The 21,384-nt window shown below is 40.7% G+C and overlaps 1 protein-coding gene across 10 annotated transcripts in view; it reads left to right on the top strand.

Annotated features, from left to right (window-relative positions):
* The window catches only part of TRIM2 (tripartite motif containing 2), a 104,528-nt gene that overhangs the window by 20,783 nt on the left and 62,361 nt on the right, over positions 1-21,384 (top strand). Inside the window, exon 1 of one of the 10 annotated variants that reach the window (XM_014944806.1) lies at positions 10,596-10,725. The exons of 8 other annotated variants lie outside the window; for them this stretch is intronic. The gene's annotated coding sequence lies outside the window, so the exon portion shown is untranslated. Of the gene's footprint in view, positions 1-10,595; positions 10,726-21,384 lie in introns of those variants that run through there. One more of the 10 variants, XM_014944773.1, reaches the window with a different exon arrangement.

Below are 21,384 nucleotides of genomic sequence, written 5' to 3'. Positions count from 1 at the left end.
TAATCATTGATTGAAGCTTGCTACATAGGAGGGGAGAAATCAATTTTATGAATGGAAAGGAAAGGACTTTTCACAAAAGAAATGTGTGCATTGTTTCATCTTGACTAATCCCTTCTAGAGGTTTGTTCCATTCTCTTTGACCAAAAAATTTATGTCCAAATCCAAGTGTGTGTTACTCTTATAAAATATAGATGCTATAGTGGTTTGTAAATGGAAAAGAAAAACAGTTGGGATTTTACCCATTACCTGATTTTGCAATAGGGACACAAGTGGTTAATCAATGTCAAAAGTTAGCATCCCAAAGTGGGCTTTCTTCAAATATTAGTACCCTTGCAGCAAAGAAGGCTAATGGTACCCTGAGCTGCATTAGGAGAGGTGTTCCCAGCAGACTGAGGGAGGTGATCCTTCCCTTCTGCTCAGCACTGGTGAGGCCACATCTGGAGTGCTGTGTCCAGTATTGAGCTCCCCAGTATATGAGAGAGATGGACATAGTGGAGAAAGTCCAGCAAAGGGCCATGAAGATGATGAAGGGATGGGACCTCTCTCCTGTGAGGAAAGGCTGAGAGAGCTGACATTTCAGCTTGGAGAAGAGAAGGCTTAGACAGGATCTCATCAACATGTGCAAATACCTGAAGGGAGGGTGTAAGGAGGATGGAGCTAAGCTTTTTTTTCACTAGTGCTCAGTGACAGGACAAGAGGAAATGGGCACAAACTGGTGCTGTTTGAACATGTGGGAACATTTTTCCACTATGAGAGTGACTGAGCACTGGCAGGAGAAAGTCCAGCAAAGGGCCATGAAGATGATGAAGGGATGGGACCTCTCTCCTGTGAGGAAAGGCTGAGAGAGCTGACATTTCAGCTTGGAGAAGAGAAGGCTTAGACAGGATCTCATCAACATGTGCAAATACCTGAAGGGAGGGTGTAAAGAGGATGGAGCTAAGCTTTTTTTTCACTAGTGCTCAGTGACAGGACAAGAGGAAATGGGCACAAACTGGTGCTGTTTGAACATGTGGGAACATTTTTCCACTATGAGAGTGACTGAGCACTGGCAGAGTTTGCCCAGAGAGGTTGTGGAGTCTCCCTCCTTGGAGATATTCAAAACCTGACAGAATGTGGACCTAGGCAACTTGCTGTAGGTGGCCCTCCTTGAGCAGAGGTGTTGGACCTAATGACCTATAAATATACTTATATCAGTACATCCTCAACATAAAAAAAAAGTAAATTAGAGTATCAGTGATATGGTACACAAACACTATGAAAGAACAGAAAGTAAGCTGCCTATATCACATCAAAAATTCATCTCTCAAATGACTATGCTTCAGGGCACAGTGAACGTTAGTGTACATATTAATGTGGTTTTAAAAAAGACATTCTGTGGCGTAAAGCCTCTCCCTATTGTTTAGTGCTCAGGCTCCTACTGCAAAATAGAGGATTTTAATGGTTCTCAAGTGAAGGCACCAGAATATTTATCATGAAGAACAGTCTGATTTTTCTATAGCCTTGTTCTCAGAAATAACTCAATGATTTTGGCCGAATGCTTTTTAAGAAGGCAAAAATCTAGCACAAAAAATTTTGCCCCAGTTACTAAAGATTGTCAGTCTATTTCTGAAAGCAAGGTCACTTAATGGAAAAATATGAAATTACCATGCTGAAAGATGATGTTATTAAAATGCACTAAAAATGTACGATGGACAACAAAATGCTGCTTTGGGCAGACATTATGGCATTCAGTACCTCTGTGTAGCAAGGAGGTTCCTCAGTAGCTGTAATACGATTTCTTAGAAAAAAATCTGAAAGGTATTTAATTCTGTTGGTGATATTAAATATCTCTGTGGGTTCTTCCCCTTCTAAAAAGTGATACTGGAACTTGCTGTAGAGGCTGAGATTACTGTGGATAAGGAAGGAAGTGAAAGGCAAAAAGATTGGTCCATACATCTTCAGTTTAATTTTTTTTTTAAATGCTACTGGGAAAATTTAACTCTTTCCCTTATTCAGGAGTGAAACAGATTATTGAGTCTGCAGAATATTTCCTTTACAGAATGCCTGTGTCCTGTTATTCTGAACTGTGCATATTACTGCTCTTGAATCCTCTGGAATATCAAGGAGTTTATATGTGTTTTGTTTTAGGCATCGTCATATCTAGGGACACCAGTGGGACTGACTGCATGATAAACTTCCTTTCTGGCTGATTTCTGCTTTTTGTTGTCTTTAATCTGTCCTAAAATGACCAAGAAATATAGCTTTAAAACAACTGCATAAATCCAACCAATTACTTAATTTTAGCAATTGTATTGCAATTGTCATTGCCGCCTCCTGTGAGGTCTCTTTCAGCTTGAGTCAGAAAGCAACCAAGAGCAAACAACAATCCTTTCAAAGCAAGAAGTCTCAAAACAGGCCACATGGCTGATCTTGACAAGCATGCAAAAAAGCACAAGCGAATGCACAGAAATTTTCAAGGCCTGCTGTTCATCCAGACAGTGGGTACTGTGCAATATTGCCTCACAACAGATTTTGGTCCTTGCATGCAAATAGAATCACAGTGTGCAAGCTATAATTTAATCCATGTCATAGGCAGGGTCTACACAAAGGCCCTGACAGAGCACTGGGCTGCAGTCAAGCAGCTGTGACTGTTTTAACAGAAACCAGGGGGTCCTTGCTAAAGGAATGAGGCAGCATATTCATTGCTTTTAGAGCAATAAGACAACTGAATGCTGAAAGTTTTGGTTTTTGGTTTTTTTAAATGGCAGTAAAAAAAAAAACAGAACAAAAAGTGGACTGGGATGGTACTGATTTTATATTACTTTACAATATCATAGTGATGCTGGATCAAAGTTATAGAGATCTTAATTTTATTTCATTCTGCATATCTTCAGACCACCTTTACTAATTTAGATAGCATTAGTATTGCTATTTCATGTACATTTTTCTTACCTTATTTGTTTGAGATAGAATATACAATTTCCCAAAGTTTGCTTGCTAGGTAATATTTCAAAAGACTTTAAGTTGCTTCCCCTAGTTAACATTTGCAAGAAATCTATCTAGACATTTTTGTTTGCAAATAAGAAGGTATAATTTAGTTGATTTTAGACTCACATTGATCTAAAAATTAAATGTCATGTTCAATTCTCAGTCATGCCCTTTGTACTTCCATATTAATTACAAGTATGTTCCTATGTAGATTTTTCTCCATAACTTACAGTTGCTATATAAACATAAAATCTCATACAAGTATTTTCTTATGGAGAGTTTGTTTCAAATATGTGCAGAACTCATAACAAAATATATATTTCTGAAGCATTTTAACATTCCATTCAAATCAGTGAAAGCATATTGAACAGAACTCCATTCTTTCAGTACACATGAGTTTAGTAAGTTTGCTTGAATTTTATAGACCACACAGAAATTTGTGATAGCATTGGTGCTTTCACTCTGCTGTGAGCCATTTGTCTATGGACTTGTTTGTTGTTCTTGCCTTTTATAAGAACCTTTTTATGCTCAATCCCCTGATATTGTCTGTTTTCCATTTTTACCTAGGTTCTTATATGTGTGATTGACTGAAGAATTACTCTGGGATTAGTTTGACACCCCAGCTCCTTTACCCCCCCGTTCAGTTTTCTTAGGCTGCTATAAAATGGCATGACATAATTAAATCCAGACATGGGGGTGGGTTGGTTCTGATTACATGGCAGCTTTAGCTGTATGCTATGTGGATCAGGGGACTTCTATATTTTAATTGGGTTCTCCTGCATGGCTAAAGCTTGTAATGTCTTTGGACATGAAGGTCTTCTTTCCCTCTCCTACTGTTTAGAATACCTCTGTAACAGAGCTTTGCTTGAAAACTAGCGTGGCCCTGTTTTTATAGGGGAATGGGTAATCACCAGGAATCTGACTTGAGAACATGTGGAATTCATCAAAATTCCCTCTTGCTAGCCTGTCATAGGATGATACTGAAAATTTGGACTATCACGTTTGTTTGCGGGCTTCTATAAGTACACATCACCATCTTTTAAAAGCATTTGTTCATTCAAGTGAATGACTTTTATATGTATTGTGCCTCTGCAGTTCCATTTCAAGTGCTTAAATTATTTAAGTGTTTCTGCGTGCTAGGTAACTAGCACACTTTCCCCAGGCTGCTGGATAGGAATGGGGTTTTGAAGTAAACTGGGTATAGCGTTTTTTCTTCTTATCCCTCTCACTCTAATTCAGCGAGTAGGCAGATGACATAAAATGCATGGGTAGTCTCATTCAAGGAGAGGTAAACTGCTGATCTTCATTGGGAGTGGGGAGGGACAAGCCACATCTGCACCATGAGGCACAGACCACTCTGGCCATTATTCAGAGTAAGTGTGTGTGTGAAGGGAGATAATTCCTTTTAGTTCCTGGATAAATCCATGGCTGACCTCATTGATGTGGCAGTGAAATCAGCGGGAGTTCTCATATGCTTAAAAGGAAGGCACATACTAAAGTGCTTTCTTTGAACCAAGGTCACTGCATTGCTAATCTGAGCATTTTTCCTGTGATGGGCAAATACCTCATGGTTTCTGAGCATCCTTTGCTCTTGTTGATGCAGTGGTTTGGTTCTCTGCCAAAGAAGCAAGTGGGGTATTTACTGCTGAGTTCAAGATGAATAGAGTTTATTATAGGAGCAAGAGCCACTGCTATCTTGAAGGCAGCCTTGTAATTAATCATAACTATTTGTTGTATGATAGCAAGGTCTTCACAAAAGAGTTCTTTTGAATATCTCTCGAGTTGTTCTGTGTGAGCAGGAGCATCTCAGCCCACAGAGAATTGTGAGAAACTGGGTAAGCTATTTATTTTTCCTTGTGAAGAAGCCCACATTGCAAAAGCATACCTAATAAAGGAGATGGTGTGTTTTTTCATACCAATTTGTCTCTTCCAAAGATACTGCTGGAAATGTGTATACTGTTATCTAGAAAAATACTCTTTGGCAACGAATCATCTTGTAATTTGAAATTAGGATAGATGGTGTGTACTGTTGGTGTCTTTTTGGATGTACCCGACACTCTGAATGTAGGTCTGCTCCAAAGACAAAATGTTTGTCCTTCTGAAATGTTTTTGTGAACTCTAAAGCTAATCATAGCTAAGGGGTGTTTTAGCACTGTTTGAAAAATCCCGCTAGAAGTGCATGAACCACCCCTGAACAACAGTGGAATTGAAACCTCGTGTCTAGATTAATTCACAGAATTTAATAAAAAATGCCTGTAGTGTAGTATAGCTTGGCTCCAAGCAGCTTATAGCCAGCTTGGGTATAGAAGCCCAGTTATGGCAGCATGGTGTCCAAGACAGGCCAATTTACTTTGCTTCTTGACTCAGTTCTCTAGCACTTTAGCAGCACACATAATATTTTAGAGGTAGCTTTGATATTTCTCGCCATCCTGCTGTCACAGTGCAGTCTAGATAAACCTAGATGCTCAAAAACTCTCAGACTACCAGGCTGCCAGGTGAGATGGGAAATTGAAGCCTGTGGTCTGCAAGTATGGTAGAGCACACCCAAACAGCGAATGAAAGGCACGTGCAAAGAGTAGCTTTAACCCCAAAGTTAATCTTTACCCACAGTGCATGTGTTTTTGGAGGCGTCTCTTGTTTTATTAGTGTATTTGTGTTATGTTTGGAATGAGTGACTTTAGAGGTGGCAGGAAATTCTAAACAAAACTTCTCCTGCCAAAGTAGTTATCCTGTTTATTGACTTTCAAAGGATGTATTTCTCAAATCAATAATGAAAATAGTAACAGTTTGTATGTGCAAAGTGTCTTCAGTGAGTTTCAAAGCACTCTAAATGTATCCACACAGTACTTCTGTGAAATAGCGAAGACATAATCCTACCACTTTACAGAGGGGTATAAAAGGTGAAATCACTAGTCCAGATCTAACTAGAACACCAGTGATAGTCAGATAGGATAGAAATAATATGGCAGCTGTTGATCTACATCAGCTACATAACCCTTGTTTCTTTCTACATGCTATAATGTTTGTATTATTGGGTACAGTTACAATTTTATAATCACCTGCTGCTTTTCCACTCCTGTGATGCAGAGAAACAAGTCTCTGTGTGCAATGTGGCATTATTTACACTATTAAGTTCCAGGCGGGTATCTCTGTTTGATCTGATCCTTGGTGTGGCATTACTGATGAGCTTGGAGGAGATCTGAAGGAGATCTGACAAGCCTTGAAGAGAGGCAGATTCTGCATGGGGCGGTGGCAGATAAGGGGGAGATCCAGCAATCGTTCAGCAGTGCAGGAGGGAGTATTTGAGAGCCTGACCTTTCTGTGTAGAGACCCATGAAGAGTGAGGTGCTGACAGCAGTTGTTTCACTAAGCCATTCGGAGCACAGGGATATTTCCTGTAGTCAGATGTGGCCTCCAGAGGTTTTTTCTGGCATTTGCTAGACCTCATGAGGCACCACCAAAGGGTTAAATAGTTCCTCAGTGTTTCACTAGCTTTCTCATTAGGAAATGGTCCAAGAGCTCAAAGTTCAAAGTGCACATGGTCTGATCTGGGACTAAGCCCGAGTTTCCGTTGATTGCAGCCTCATACGTTAATGTGCTGCATCTGCACATGATTTCTTCCCCTTGCCATTTCTGCCATTTGTTTTTCTTTTTTTTTAAAGGAAAATGAAACAATTCATCTACAGAGTTTCACTTCTTTTGTCACTATCCAAAGTCTTTCGTTGCTTGAGCTTGTGTGCTTTCTGGGAATAACTTGTGACCCAGTTTATAATTGAAACCAGGCCAGTAAAACATGACAAAAACCTTCTCGCTCCACTCCATTCTTCAGTGTCTGTGGCTACTACTGGGAAAGCAGGAGATGTCTCCTCCCAGCAGAGGGGTAGATGAGAACTGGTCAGGCTGAGCCTCAGGGGGGCTGGGGTTCCTTGTTGGCCCCAGAGGAGGAGCAGAGGATAGCCAAAAGGGCATCCAGCTGGGATTGTGTTTTGAGAAGAAAGGGCAGAGTGAGGCTACACTGAGGCCAAAGAAAGGGAAAGGAAAAAAACAGTTTTACTAAGCAAAGAATAAGTGGTAGAAGCTAGATGCATGGATGGTAATATGAAAGGAGACAGAATCAAAATGTTACTCCATGGAGCCTGCAACCTAGGGAGTGGGCAAAGTTCTGGTGATTCATAACCCAAATATTTTCTGGTTTTGGATGCAGAAAAAAATGTTTCCTTTTTTGCCTGTCAGAATTTGTCTCCTGTCCAATTTTTTTCCTAAGAAAACAAATTATTACTATGTTTTCAGAAACTTGCATTTAATTAAAATAAAGCCTCGCCTTCCTTTGGAAAATACATTTCAAGAAAATACTTTAGTGCAACAAGGAAGTGCAACAAGGTATTACAGGAGCTTTTAGGACCTTGTGTTTAAGAGTGGCGTAGTTCTGAGTCTCACCACAGAATAGATAGTGGCTTCTGGGGATGACAGCCGGCTTTCTGATTATGAAAAAGGTGGTGGTGATTCTGGCCTCCACCTCTTTCCCTCTCCTTCCTCCAGCCACATGTGTTTATTGCTTCCCTCCCTTGGCTCTTGTGCTTTTTAACAAGGCAAGGAGATGAGTCAGATCATTAACCTGTCTGAAAAACATACCCAGCAAGACAAATACAGTCTGTGAGCTTTCACACCGTTCCTGTAATGTGTGTAAGGGTGGGGGTATGCCTGCATAGCTGGGAATGGCAATGAGGAGAGAGGGCAGGGTGACCCGATTAGTAAAAGTGAGCTGTTAAATCGGCTTGGCCACCTCTCTTAGCTGGTGCCTGGGTTGGTACCGTTGGCAGTGCTGGTAACAATTTTCCTGTGTCATATAAGCCTTAAGGACAAAGAGGCAGATTCATCCTTGGCATAATTCTGCAAGTGGAGTCGCAGGAGTTATACCCAGGGTGACTTTGTCTAAAGTGTGCCTTTTCAACATAGTCCACTAAATCAGCTCATTCTTGCTCTGTCTTTTGTTTCTTTATTTGTGGCTACAGTGAATTAGCATCTTAAATAAATTGCCATGGGAATCAGAGATGCAATAGCTAGCTTGCTTTCTCTTGTGCCACTACAAACAGTCTTTTCATACCAGTCTTTTCACAATCTCATGTACAGTGTTTGGGCACTTGATCCATATCCATCAAGGGCTTTTGATGCCTATCCTGTTCTGTAAAAAGTCTAACAGTGTAAGGTGCATAAGATATGGTATATGGTTGATTGATAGAAAATTTCTAGCACACGTAATTAATATATTCAGATGAAATATCTCTCTTTCTGGAGTGACTTATCACCCTTTTATTGCTTCTCACTCTCATTCTGATACATTATATTTTGTGACATGTGGACTGTGGAAAAGAAGAATAGATAACTTGATTTGATGAAGCAGGGCATTCTCTGTCACAGGACAAGGTGAAAAAAAGAGAGCTTTGTAGGAAGAGAGAAGGCTGAAAAGACAGGCCTTGTCATGAAGAAAGTTGTGGGAGCGGATCAATAAGAAAGGAGAAACTCTGAAAAGGCCTTGGAGCTCAGGACAAGAAAGCATGGCTTTCATGGTGATGTAGGCAATGTGGCTGGGGTATGGAACAAAGGCTGACATCAGTTGCTGAATTTTCTGTGAAGAACAATATAGGTATGTTGGAAATAAGATGCAGGCTCAGTAATCAAAATAATTAGATTAATCAAATACTGTGATCACGCAGTGGATCTGGACAGAGATTTACCTTATCAAAATACTAAAGAAGAGACCTCTGGTAAAATAATGTTATTCACGTGGATAGCACAGGGTTAACTCAGCAGGAAATCTGGATAAAGGTGTAGGTATTGTACGGTATACACTTGGGTGGCAGCTGATGGAGCCGTGCAATTGCACCAGAATCTCAGATATCATTGAAAAATGTGCCTACTATGTCTCCCTGCGAAGAAAAACTTGCAAACGTGACCCCAGCACGTTGTGATGCAGCGATATGTGCCAGAACTCACACGCAGCCTGTCAGCAGAAGCCTGAGAGCTGCGATATGCCTGCCCGTCTGAACGAGGTGCTAACTGCAGCATCTGCTTCTGCAGGGGGCTCAGCTCTTTTACCAAAGCAGAGAGGAAGGGATATGACTTGTGCCAAGAGTATACAGTAATGAATGTAGTGTGATGGGACTGCTTTAATTTGCCCCCAGAAATGGATCTTAAAATGAGGAGCTGTCCAGACATTTAATACAGTATGCCTAAAACACAGGGTAAAATATGGGACCAGAGAAAAGCAGCAAGCTGAAAAACAGAAAAGCATGCTTATAAATCACTGACATAAAAGTGGTACAGGAATCTGCACAAGCAAACAGTAAAAGCTGGATAGAATATAAGAAGAAGTAGGGTGCCATGGGAGTGTGAGAGAGGAAGACACACCGAGAGAAGAATTAAACAGAAAGGCCAGAGAAAAAACAGTGAAAGCCAAAAAGATGTCATGGTTTTTAAGGAGGATTTTAATTATTTCCAAAGCAGAAAAGAGCTCGAAGAGGCTGAGGCTGAAGTACAAAGCATCGTATTTATGCAGTGAGTTGTTAGAAGAGACTTGATGAGACTCATTTTGGTGGCAGACAGGCCTCACAGCCAAACTGGAGGCATAAGAAAGTAGGACAGAGCTGGGATGAAATGGGATCAGCAGCTGTAAGCGGAGTATTCAATTAACCAGGAACAATTCAATTCAAACAACAAAGGAGAGAGGAACTTAGGGAGACAGGTGGAATCATAGATGGCTGAGGCAAGATCAGAAGGAGCTCAAATTTCAGGGAGTATTCATTCCATGTAATACCTCTTCTGTCTCTTTGTTAAGATCACTAAACTGACAGAGAAGTATTTACCTCTGTGCTACATTACCTTTCCTTGAAATGATGCCGGGGCGGGGGGACACGGTGTGGTGGTGAAGAGAGGGGAGATTCAATACCTCCACTTGTGACAGCAGTAAATTGCTCGATCGACTTGGTTGTCTCACAGAACCTTACACCAAGGTGCCTGTGTTCTGACTGTGCTCTTTTGGAGAAATCAGGACCAAAAGAACATGTGATTAAGATGGAGGTGAAGGGAAGCAATCATAGGAGGATCAATGAAGGTTGGAGGGTCAGGTCAAGAAGGTCGCATTTGTGACAGGGAAGTGAGAAACCCCAGTATCAGCAAACAAAGTGTGTTAGTAAGAATAAGGATGGAAAGTAGAAAAATCAGAGACTTTGCAAGTGAAACTTCTTTACAGTGAATATGGGCTAAACTTAATTCACAGGTTTTTTTGTTAGGTTGGTTGTTTATTTGTTTGGCCTGAAAGGAACAATGCATTGGAGATGCCTGTGGGCTTTCTGTGTTTGTATGAATACGCAGCAAATATGTGCTTTTCCTGAAGTGACTTATTGATATTTTCTTTCCTTCTGCCTTAAGCATTTTACTGGCTGGCAGTAAACCGTCAAGCACTACCCCTTCCTTGTCAGTCCCTCTTGTTCCCCTGCTTAAGAATGAAACACAATATCTTGAACACCCAGAATGCGAAGAAGCTAATCATTGGCTCGCATTGTGGCTGGCAGGGCAGACCCGCCTCTTTGGCTTGTGCTGACAAGCTGTTTATGTTTGTGCAAGGCCACCCTTTTACTCAGCCGCCTGATGGCCATAATGGGACCAACTGTCTGAACGCTGCAGGGAGCTAAATCTTCTCATCAGTGGCACAGTGAATTTCAGCCTCTGGTACTCCTGCGTGGACTCTATGGAACACTAGTAAGTAGTCTTCTGTCTCGTTGTGGCTTTTCTCCTAAGACTAAGGGCATGTTTTAGCAAGGTAGGTAGGCGCTGTCATTCACTGAGGCAGCTATTAAACTATTTTCCTCTGTCTGAAGCAAAAGAGCAGCTACTTTGTATGCAGTGTCATGACTACAAGGACTACACTATTTTACTCTCAAATGAGACCTTCCTGGGAGGCAAGAGGGAAAAAGTTAATAGGGACACAACCCATTTCAACTTGACAGGTTTTTTTTTTTTTAATATATTACTAATTAATCTGCATCTAATTCTCATTTTAGCTGCATTTCCACTATTTGATCATCCAGTCGTGTTTCAAACAGTAGCAGTTTTGCAAGGTCATAAGTAATGTTGTTTAGAAAAGTGTGAAAGGGCTAGAAATGGGATAGTCTAAAATGAATGATCCCAAAAATGCTTATAGGTGCTGTCATCTTCTAAGATATATGCCTAGCAGTAGAAAAAGCAGTCATGTTCAGAGATTTCAGTCTTCTTTGCTGGCTGCTATTAGGAAATGTTCACAGCTCCACAGAGCAAAAGACTGCAGAGGTGGGATGAGCTTGACTTTTTCTGTCTTTAATGTGTCCTTTCAAATGTTTGGAATTTTAAATAAAATATTCCATATTTAGACAGTATTTTCCAACTTACTCCTGCATTGCAAATACTGATGAACTTCTCAGGCTTTCTCTTTTACCCTTTACACCAGCAAAGAAAATATTAATGTCCCTGTCAGAACTGGACACCATGGAGAATCTCAGAACTATTGTCTGCCCCTGAATTTCATTTTGTAGCTGAGGAGCTCATCTATAGATCTGACTTTATAGATGAAGGAAGTAAAGATATGACAGATTAAGTGACTTTGTCATGACTATAGAGCAAAGTAAGTGTCAGCACACCATAGTCTATTTCTGATGTTGCTATACTATGTTATTTCTTTTTCTTTCATTTATTTTATAAAATCCTATCAGATTTGTAATGCAGATGTAATACAATGCGAATAGTAATTGCTAGGGATGACTGGGTGCACCTCACAGAGTTCAGATTGGCTAAGACAAATACCGCATGATTTGGCTGCTCATCGAAACAGCTCTGAGCTCGAAACTGGCTGGGAAGCCTCAAGCAGACTAGGCTATTGCAATATTTTATATTTCTTTCTTCTTCTGGCATGGCTGGGAATGTCCCATATGGCACTATGACAGCACTTCAATCTTGTTAAGATGGTCCCTTCTCCAGGGTACTTCTTCAGCTCTCTCCTGAACCAGAAGTGCCAGGATCTCCAGAAAATTCAGGCTTTGAGTTCATGATACCTGAGGGGAAAAGAAAAAAGAAGCCGTCACTGTAAATAAGTGTGTTCACTATGTCTCTTTTTAAAATCACAAGAAAAACCTTACTTCCAAGTTTCAATCAGGTCTTTGTTAGCCTTGAGTCATGCCAAAAAAAATAAAAGCAAATGTGAAGCAAGGCCTGATGCCATGTTCTTTTCAGCTTGTCGAACTTGCCCCCCTGTGGATGTACCCAACAGGGGTATGCCCTAGGGGTTGTGTCATTGTTTCTGTCATGCTGCTTGTGTTTTGGGGCTGTGCACAGCTTCTGCAGACAGCCCTGATGCAGTCTGGACACCTTTGGCTCAACTCGTTACTCATCTATAATGCTTTTAAGGACCGCATCATTCAATGAGTCTTGAATTGCAGAGGGCCACTATCTCTGGAAAGCAGTGGCTAAGAGGCAGTTAGACAGAAACTTTGACCACAGTGGCTAAGAGGCAGTTAGACAGAAACTTTCAAATAAAAGTGGTCAAATTATGGGCAGCTATTGTACTTAGTACATTTTAACCAGATGGGTCATGGTGCTTACCATGACCCTCCTCTACAGCAATACAATACATCCATGGTAGTACATGAGCTAAAGCTAATTACAGCAATAAGCTGCTTCTGTGCTAGGGTGTGAACACAAGCCAGAGGTTTTCAGTCACTCTCTCTAAGTAATAGATAGATACTAAGCTTTGATTAGTAAAGATGAAAATGAAATTCTTTGTTGTCTATAGATTAAGAAAGCAGGATCTCAGTACTTAAGTAACAATGAAAGCCGTAAGACATGCATTGGGCATAAATGCACACCTAGGAGTTTTTTCTGTGCTCTCTCAGAACATAATTAGGAATAATCAATATGCTTACCACATTGTCTCTCTCTTGACTAAAGAAAGAACTCCCTTGTGCATCAGGAGCTCAGCACAACATAGCTTGTTCTGCAGGGGCAGACTGTCCCTGTTTGATTTGCATCAGGATAAACAGGCAGAAGATTAAAATTGATTTGACTTCCTCCCAGAGAGAGAATTTTCAAGATGTATCCACAGGGTTTGCTAAAACAGGGTGCTGAACCAGCATCCTTCATGAACAGCCTGACTACTCTGAACTGCATATACTATAATTGTACTTTCTGATTCTGAAATGGTAGGCAGTTTGTGAAAACAAAATGATTTGCCAATACTCATTAACTGAGCTTTCAGATAGGCTGGGAAGCAGATAAGCATATCATCCTCAATCTACAAAAGAGGGAAATGAAATCTGCAGGAAAGCTGGAAATAAAACTAAGGACTGCTTTCCAGGGCGGTGTTTTTACTGCCATTCTTTTTCTTCCACTGGCTGTGTAGGTGCATTGTATGTTGACTGTGGGATCCTTTGCCAACATTTTCCTGTGGTTGAGTCTTTAGTCTGGAGGCACATTTGCAATATAGCTATTGTTCAGTTATTCAGCAATTAATGGAAGGTACTCACATGGGGTTGACTGAAACCCTGACCTCTTGCCATGACCTTTTACCAGTACTTCCCAAATGTACTTACGGTTACCAGATTACAAAGCCTGTAAAGTTGAATCTGATCTAATAGATTTCCCCTTCTTTGCCCTTGAGAATGTCAGACTAGGTCCAAAACTGATCAATCTCTCAGGAAAGAACACCTCTCTAGATTAACAAGAGTTTTGAGTTATCAGAGCTGTAATTCATTACATTCTGAGTATTTGAATTCTTAGTGAAAGCAGGAGGCATTAAGGGTGCTTTTCATCTCAGGGATTTGGCTTATTAGCAGATGTTCTGCTGATGTGTCCTATATGCTTGACAGACATCAATTAAGATTATGGTAAGAGAGGGCCTGTGAGTAAAATACCATATGTCCTCCTCCCATCATCTATCTTGAGTCTGACCAGAAAATGGAACTGTCAGGTAACAGGGAAAATGCCTGAGGGCCTGAAAGAAGCAGTGACAGCCTTCTGTCAGTTTTAGGTAGACTTCCTTGTAAAATCACTCATGATCAGGTCTCTGTAGGGATAGATGCTGAGAGCTGCAAACAACCCCTCTTCAGCCTCCTTGGATAAGTTGTCCTATATCTTAAATCTGAACCATTTGACTAATATCTTCCATGCCCTAAACTTTCACCTATACTTGTGAGAGCTTGTAAAATCTTTCGTCGTTGTAGATCGTTTTCTAGGTAAGGGATGTTGTTACTGATAAGGTGAGATATACTGATTGGTTCTAAAAAATGCAAAATGCTAAACATGCAGCCTTTTCTATTAAAAAAGAAAAAGCAGCAGGGTTGTAGTACTCAGATGTCACTCGTATATTAAAAGCAGAGGGTCTCCTTCTACTGTGTACATTTTGTTTTGGTGGCATTACTCAGAGAAAGAACTGCATTTAGGAAAGAAAATAATTGCAAGGCAGGTTATATGTGCAAAATTCACCCCAGGAGAATAGAGGAAGTTTCTCAGACGAGAATTTGCCCCAGAGCCAGTTCTGTAGAGTGGCCTGCCTGAAATACAATCGAAAACACAGGTGAAGACAGAAAGAAAAGGGACTACTCCTACCTTCCTTGCCCGTGGCAGAGTGAATTGCAGTGGCTAAGTGGTCTTCAGGTTTGTGCTGCCTTAAATCTGTATTTGCCAGAGTCCACTGGATTCTTTGACTTCTCTCCCTCCTGTCCCATATGCCCAGCCTCCCAGCTGGCCAGCAGTGCTGAAAGAAACAAGCATTGAGGGCATACAGATGCTTGTACTGGCTGTGCTCTCTTCCTTGGATGTTCCCTTGGACTCCATAGGCAAGCCCTAAGCTTTCTTCTTAGTAGAGTCATTGGCTTATAGAACAGACTCTCTGCATTGCTCTGATAGAGTCTAAAAGGCACAGTCTTGGAAAATACCTTCTTTTAGGGTGCACACAGGATTGGTATAAAATAAACTGCGGCCTCCAGATGACCCACCCAGATTCCTCTTTCTAACTCACCTCTCTCAGGCCCAGAAAGCAAACTGTATCCCAGTATGTGCTCAAGTTGGCAGGAAATACTATAGATGCCACTGCTCCTTCATCCACGAAGGAGCTTTTAAATATTTCAGTTTCCTTCCATTTTGTCTGTGTAGTCAGGCCAAAGGTCTAAAAAGGCAGCAATTTAAGCTCGTAGCATAAAATGTGCCTAATTGAGTGGGCAGCTTGCTGTGTTCTGCCCTGGTTCCTGCTGTCTAAAAAAATTAACATGGCTGTTGTCAGCCTTTCCCTCTTACCACTGCATAGTATCTGAAACTGAGAAGCATAGTATTTGTTAAGATTCAAGGGTTGCACTGCTGTTTCCCTTATGAAATCAAATCATACCAGGGCTCACTTTCTTCCTGACCTCCTTCTCTTTACACAACATCTTCAGTTGACACTTTATGTAATGCTCCCAAAAGTATAGTATAACCCCCCTAATGTACTTTAACTGTCAGATATTAATGTTTGTTATAGTAATATCCTGACATGGAATTCTGCAGGTCTTAACTCTGACAAAACTCCAGCTAACAGCAACAGGGGACAGGTTACTTAATTGCTGAAATGGGACTAAGAATTAGGATCTTTTCTCATATGTGTGGTTTAATTTCTGCTTCTAATTGGGATGCTTAACTTCAGAGTGGTACTTTTGACTTTCTTTTCAATTATTTTTTGAATGTGTAAGAGCAAGCTGATAGGTATTTGCTGAGGTTGATATTAATTCTGGCACTGCAGTGGCTGAACTTTTAGCATATTACAGTTTTCAGACATTGTCTTCATAAGACCATCTAAAGAAATCTGCCTCCTCCTCTCCTTTTTTCCCATCATTTTCTCCTGATACCACTCTCCTCTCGCTTTGAAATCTATGCTTGACTTATATATACTTTAGGACCTAGAACTACATCAAAACATTTCCTTGGTTCACAGTGTTATGCTGTCACACTGCAATACACAGATGGGAAGATGTGAGCCAGGGCTTTTAGTGTCTCCTAGCCTGAGGCACCTCATCCTTAGACCTAGTCTCCAGCTCATGCCAGTGTAGAATATCTAGCTGCTCCCTATGGTCCATGACCCTCTGCTTCAGCTGCATATTCATAGCCTCTTCATCTTTCTGCCACAACTCCTCTCCTCCCATCCTAGAGCTACCTTTTTTCCAGGCCTCCCGGATCCCATCCTGGTGAACCTTTCTGCTCCATACCATTTAAGTTGCTTGTTCTCCCTGCCTCACAGTCCTTAAAAGCTTCCTCGGAGCCCTTCAGTCTTTGCCACATTCTCCTCCTACTCTCAGTCTTCGTCACTACAACACAGGACTTGCAGTCTGAGAAACAGGGGGCTGTTTCTTCTCCCCTTGAGTCTCAGGTTCTTCAGTGCAAAGGTCTCAACATGCCTTTTTTTTTTCCTCTTTCCCGTTGTACTTGAAGGCAGGAAAGTAGAATAGGTCCAGGGTAAACCAGGCACATACTAGTTCTTTGTATGCTGTAAGAGTGGATAGCTCCAGGCAAGGTCAGAGAAAGACTAAGCCAAGAAATATATAAGCATGGTATATTTTTTTGGAAATGTAGCCTTTTCTATTTCTCTTTGCAAACAAAGTGTCCAGTATTCAACACTTATCTTGTGAATCAACTTCAGGCCTAGAGCTGCTTTTGAACTGTTTGCTGTGATTCTTCATGTGCTCATTTCTTTTGCTGGTCACATGGTAACACTTCTGATTCTTGGATGAACTATGTTTTCAAACAAAAAGAGGGATTTGGACACATTATTTTTGGTTCAGAACTTTTCATGAATGCAGCCATACGAAAAGGTATTACATCAGCGTTTCCTGGATACTTGCTTTTAAAAGAAAGCTTACTTATGTGAATGAAAGTTTGTGAAAAACAGTAATACTGAGATATCACCATTTTATAGAAGCCAGGGCTGGTGGTTAGTTTCTGAGAGTAGCAGACTGTGATTCAGGGCAGTACAGAGCAGCAGCGTGAGCCTGGCACAAACTGAGTGTATGCTGGTGTTTAAGGGTCATGGTTGCCACAGGAGTGTGACTTAGAGTTTGAAGTAAGACTGCAGTCAGGAGGAGTGCGGGGCTTGGCTTACCTGCTGTTTCACAGTATATTTTCATAAGCAGCTTGAGTGTTTGGCTTCTTTCTTCAGTCCATAATGCCCCATATCTGTGTCAGCTGCAGCACTCAGCGTACCCCTGTGAGCTTATTCACCTCACTCACCTTGCAGAAAATTGATACGTTTTGTCGTGGGTCAGTTTTCTGTCAGGTGATGAACCGTATCTGTTCACTGGGAGTCCAACAAGCGCTTCAGTGCAAGGCAAGAAGTGGGAGTGTACAACCAGAAAGTTGAAAGCAGTCTAATGTTTGTCTTTTGAAATTGCATCCTTCCAATATTTGACCATTCCCGGTGAAAACCACTGGGACGTATGCATTGCATGCTGTTTCCTGGGTCTGTACTTAAAGAATGCAAAGTATCCAGCAGTTAACTCCTGTACTGTGGGCTTCAGGGTAGAAAAAAACAGCATTTCAGGTCTCTCAGAAGGGAAAAGGCTGCGTGTCTCCCTGCCATCAAAGCACTCAGAATGAGGTCACGTGCCCCAGGCCAGCCCAGATCCCTGCAGTCACAGATGCTAGTGAGAGTTGATGGGAAAAAGTGGCTTAGTGCTATGCTTATTCTTCCTTTTTTTTTTTTTTTTTTTTCTGGGGACAAAGTTTTCTAATGATCATGTTTGGCCTTGTACGTCCTCCCACCTGTTCGCTTGTAAAACTCCTGCCAAAAAAACTGTTTTGTAACCCCAAGTAGCAACTCATCATGAATTAAGCCAGAGCAGAAGTTGCTTTATCTGAACAGTAAATGAGCTTTTTCAGCGCTGCACTAATCCCAGAAAAATCTGTGCTCACATTGAAAAGAAGAGTGTTCATGACAACTGCTTTGCTGCTCAGACTTTGCTGGCAACTCGTCTTTTTCATTTATCGTTTTTTTTTTTTTTTTTTTTTTTTTTTTTTTTTTCTGGGGACAGCCAGGGGCTACTGCAGGCTGTAGTGAAAACAGCAGCAGGCATGGGGCTTCTCCAACGATGCCGTCAAGGTTGTAATGCATTATGGTTTTGTATCAGCTGTGTTATTTTCTTTCTGTGGAAAAGCAGTGATACATTATAAAGCAAAATGCCAAAAGCACTGAAACAGCCCAATCCTCATCTAACAGGCGCAGGCTGCAAAGGATTATCACGCTGTATTATGTCTTCGGAAGATCAGCTGACAATTATGTGCCTTTTTGGAGGGGGACAGGCTTTTGCTCAGTTCAAGTCACTAGGCACCAAACTGAAGTACTAAAATGAAATACAGAGTGAGTGGGGCCAGTCCAGTTGAATGCAAGCTCAGCATCTGAACCCAGATCCAAGATATTCCATGTGCTGGCTTTAAAATGCTGGTAGTAAAATGATTTATGATATCACAGCTAATTAATCTTTAAAAAATGGGTTCTTGTCAGTGCCAACATCTACATTAATTTATTAAATTAACGGTAAGTGAACCAAAGCTTTGCCTTGAACTCCTCCAAGGGTAGATTTGTCTCAGTTTATCAAAGTTGTGGTTTTTCAGTCCGTACAAAGCCTTCCAGCTTGTTTGCAACAGAAGACTCATCTAGGACTTATACTATGACCAACTAGAAATCTGCATAAACATATTAAAAATCCTACACCAAGTAGTTTACTGCTAAAATGAAGGGTGAACACATAGCTGTGGTGCATCCCCGGCTTGTTAATCTGCCATCACGAGTTTCTATCATTCAGATGCAAATTAAATGGGAAGGTGCATCCTCCATCAAACCCAGACCTTTCCTGTGACTTTCTCAGTATTTAAACTACAAAACATCAGGATGGAAAACAGGTTGCTTTCATCTATACCTTTGCAATTCAGCACTCCCAATAAAACCACACTAGATTAGATAGAAGCAGAATCCAGGTCAAGAGAGATACATATTCTGCCACCTACTGTGCATTACAACCTGTCTGTCACTGACTGAGGAGGGGCACTTTTTCCTTGCTTTAATAAACATGCAATGAGATTTGAAAAAACCTTTCAAGAATCTACATACATATAATCAGTATAGTAAATATCTAAACTGCACCCTTCTCTGCTGTGCTCCTACTGACATCACTAATATAGTTGATCTTGGTGAAAAATCAGGGTTGTTTTCTACTTACATGGAAAATAACAGGGTTGTTTTGTAGCTGGCATTTGAAAATATCCTAATTGGAAGCTGCCATTTTTCCGAGAAGGCAGATTGCTCCTAGCAGGTTGTTTTCCCTATCTGATCTGTTCTTTGTTTCAGTCTTTCCTGTATGAAGTTTTCTGCAGTAAATTTTCTCTCACCATCAAACTAATGATTATCTTCCACCTCTGTTTCTCCAGAAAACTAACATCCCTGTGCTAGATAGAAAAATGGTGCTTGACTGCCTCAAAGTTCACGGAGACACAGTGTGAGAAACTGCTTCAGTAATATGCAGGCAACAGTGAGGGGACACACAGCTAGCTTGCCTGGAGGCAGGAGCTATCTATGGACAGTGGGATGGTGGTGCACCCCACATGGATGATACAAAAGAGGAAATGAAGAATAGAAAAGAAGGGAGAAAAAGATGATGGATAACAATGATCCCTGGAGCTTGGAAAATGAAAGGTCATTTTAGAAGTCTTCTATTTTTGAATCTTGGATTTTCTTGAAGTTTTCTTACAGAGTTGTTATTTGTGAAAGCAGCCTTTGATGTAAATGGACTGAATTTTTTGAAAGAACAGATATATTGAGGATAACCTAAGAGATCAGTGTGAATTAATGCATTAATGTAAATTAAATTCAGTCAGCATAAGCATCACAAACTGAAAGTGGTTACTTCTACCTGCTTTCCGCTATATCACCATGTTTCAGCAAAAAAAAAAAGGGGTTCTTATTCTGAAGATAAGTTAGAATATTCAAGGGCAAGATTCAACTTGCCCTGTACTGTGATAGTACAGTGGGAAAGAGACCCTACATGTCCAGAAAAAGATGCAAGGGCTACTCTGCTGTACCCTATGAAATAATTTCTAGCCCCAAACTTGGAAGTCTGCTCTAACAGGATCAAGTCCTTTGATTTCATGGAAAATACCAGTCCTGATAAAAACAAGATGTAGCGAGTTCACCTCACTTAGGTACTAAGTGGGAGAAGAATAACTCAACTGTTAACAAATCTTGTTTATTCCTGTTTAAAAAAATAATATTATTTGCTTCAGCTGACGTCTGTGCATTACAAGTATTTCACTGCTTACTACCTTGATGGGAGGACAGAAACAAAAGAGAGGAAAAATGCTAGAATGCAGACCAAAGATGCACAACTGTGGTAGTAGCTGAGCAGTAGGGCACATGAAATCTTTTCTCATGTACCTCTTGTTGGTGTAGGGTGCTCTAATGTCTAATAATAAATCTGAGCTCATGTGTAGCATTTTACATTGGATCACTGGATTGTATTTCACTTATCTGGAGGGCTGCCTGTTTTCATAAAAGCTGTAGCAATATAATACCTTTGAGATCTCTAGCGTTCTACCTGATGTGACTGAAATTATTCAATGGGTTATACAAGTATTGAAATGAATTGTGACAGCACAGGCAAAAATACACACAAAATTCATTCATCATTTTCTCTTGCCTCTGCTTACAGAGTCTTGATTATTTTATTTTATTTTATTTTTTTTATTTTATTTTTTTTTATTTTATATAATTCAGCTGCTTTTGACATTAACAAATATCAATCCTTCAGTGTCTTCTCCAAAGTCACAGGTGATAGGACAAGAGGAGATGGCCTCAAGTTGTGCCAGGGGAGGTTCATATTGGATATTAGGAAAAATTTTTACAAGGGTTATTGAACATTGTAATGGGCTGCCCAGGGAAGTGGTTGAAGCACCATCCCTGGAGGCATTCAAAAGACAGGTTGACATAGTGCTTAGAGACATGATTTAGTGGTGTGGGTTTTTTGTGGTTTTTTTTTTTAATCAGAGTTAGGTTGATGGTTAGACTACATGATCTTAAAGGTCCCTTCCAATCTAGACAATTCTATGATTCTATGAATCCTGGGTGCAGGGATCCAGGTACAAGATGAGGAGACAATCAGCACAACCCTAACTGTGCAAAGATGAAAAACTGAGCAAGTGACAAGGCTCAGGACTTCTTTGACATAGTGCTTAGAGACATGATTTAGTGGTGTGGTTTTTTATTTTATTTTATTTTTAATCAGAGTTAGGTTGATGGTTAGACTACATGATCTTAAAGGTCCCTTCCAATCTAGACAATTCTATGATTCTATGAATCCTGGGTGCAGGGATCCAGGTACA

This window comes from Calidris pugnax, unplaced genomic scaffold (assembly GCF_001431845.1).
Source record: "Calidris pugnax isolate Ruff unplaced genomic scaffold, ASM143184v1 scaffold15, whole genome shotgun sequence".
Classification (NCBI taxonomy): Eukaryota; Metazoa; Chordata; class Aves; order Charadriiformes; family Scolopacidae; genus Calidris; species Calidris pugnax.
This window is presented reverse-complemented; position numbering and strand designations above follow the sequence as displayed.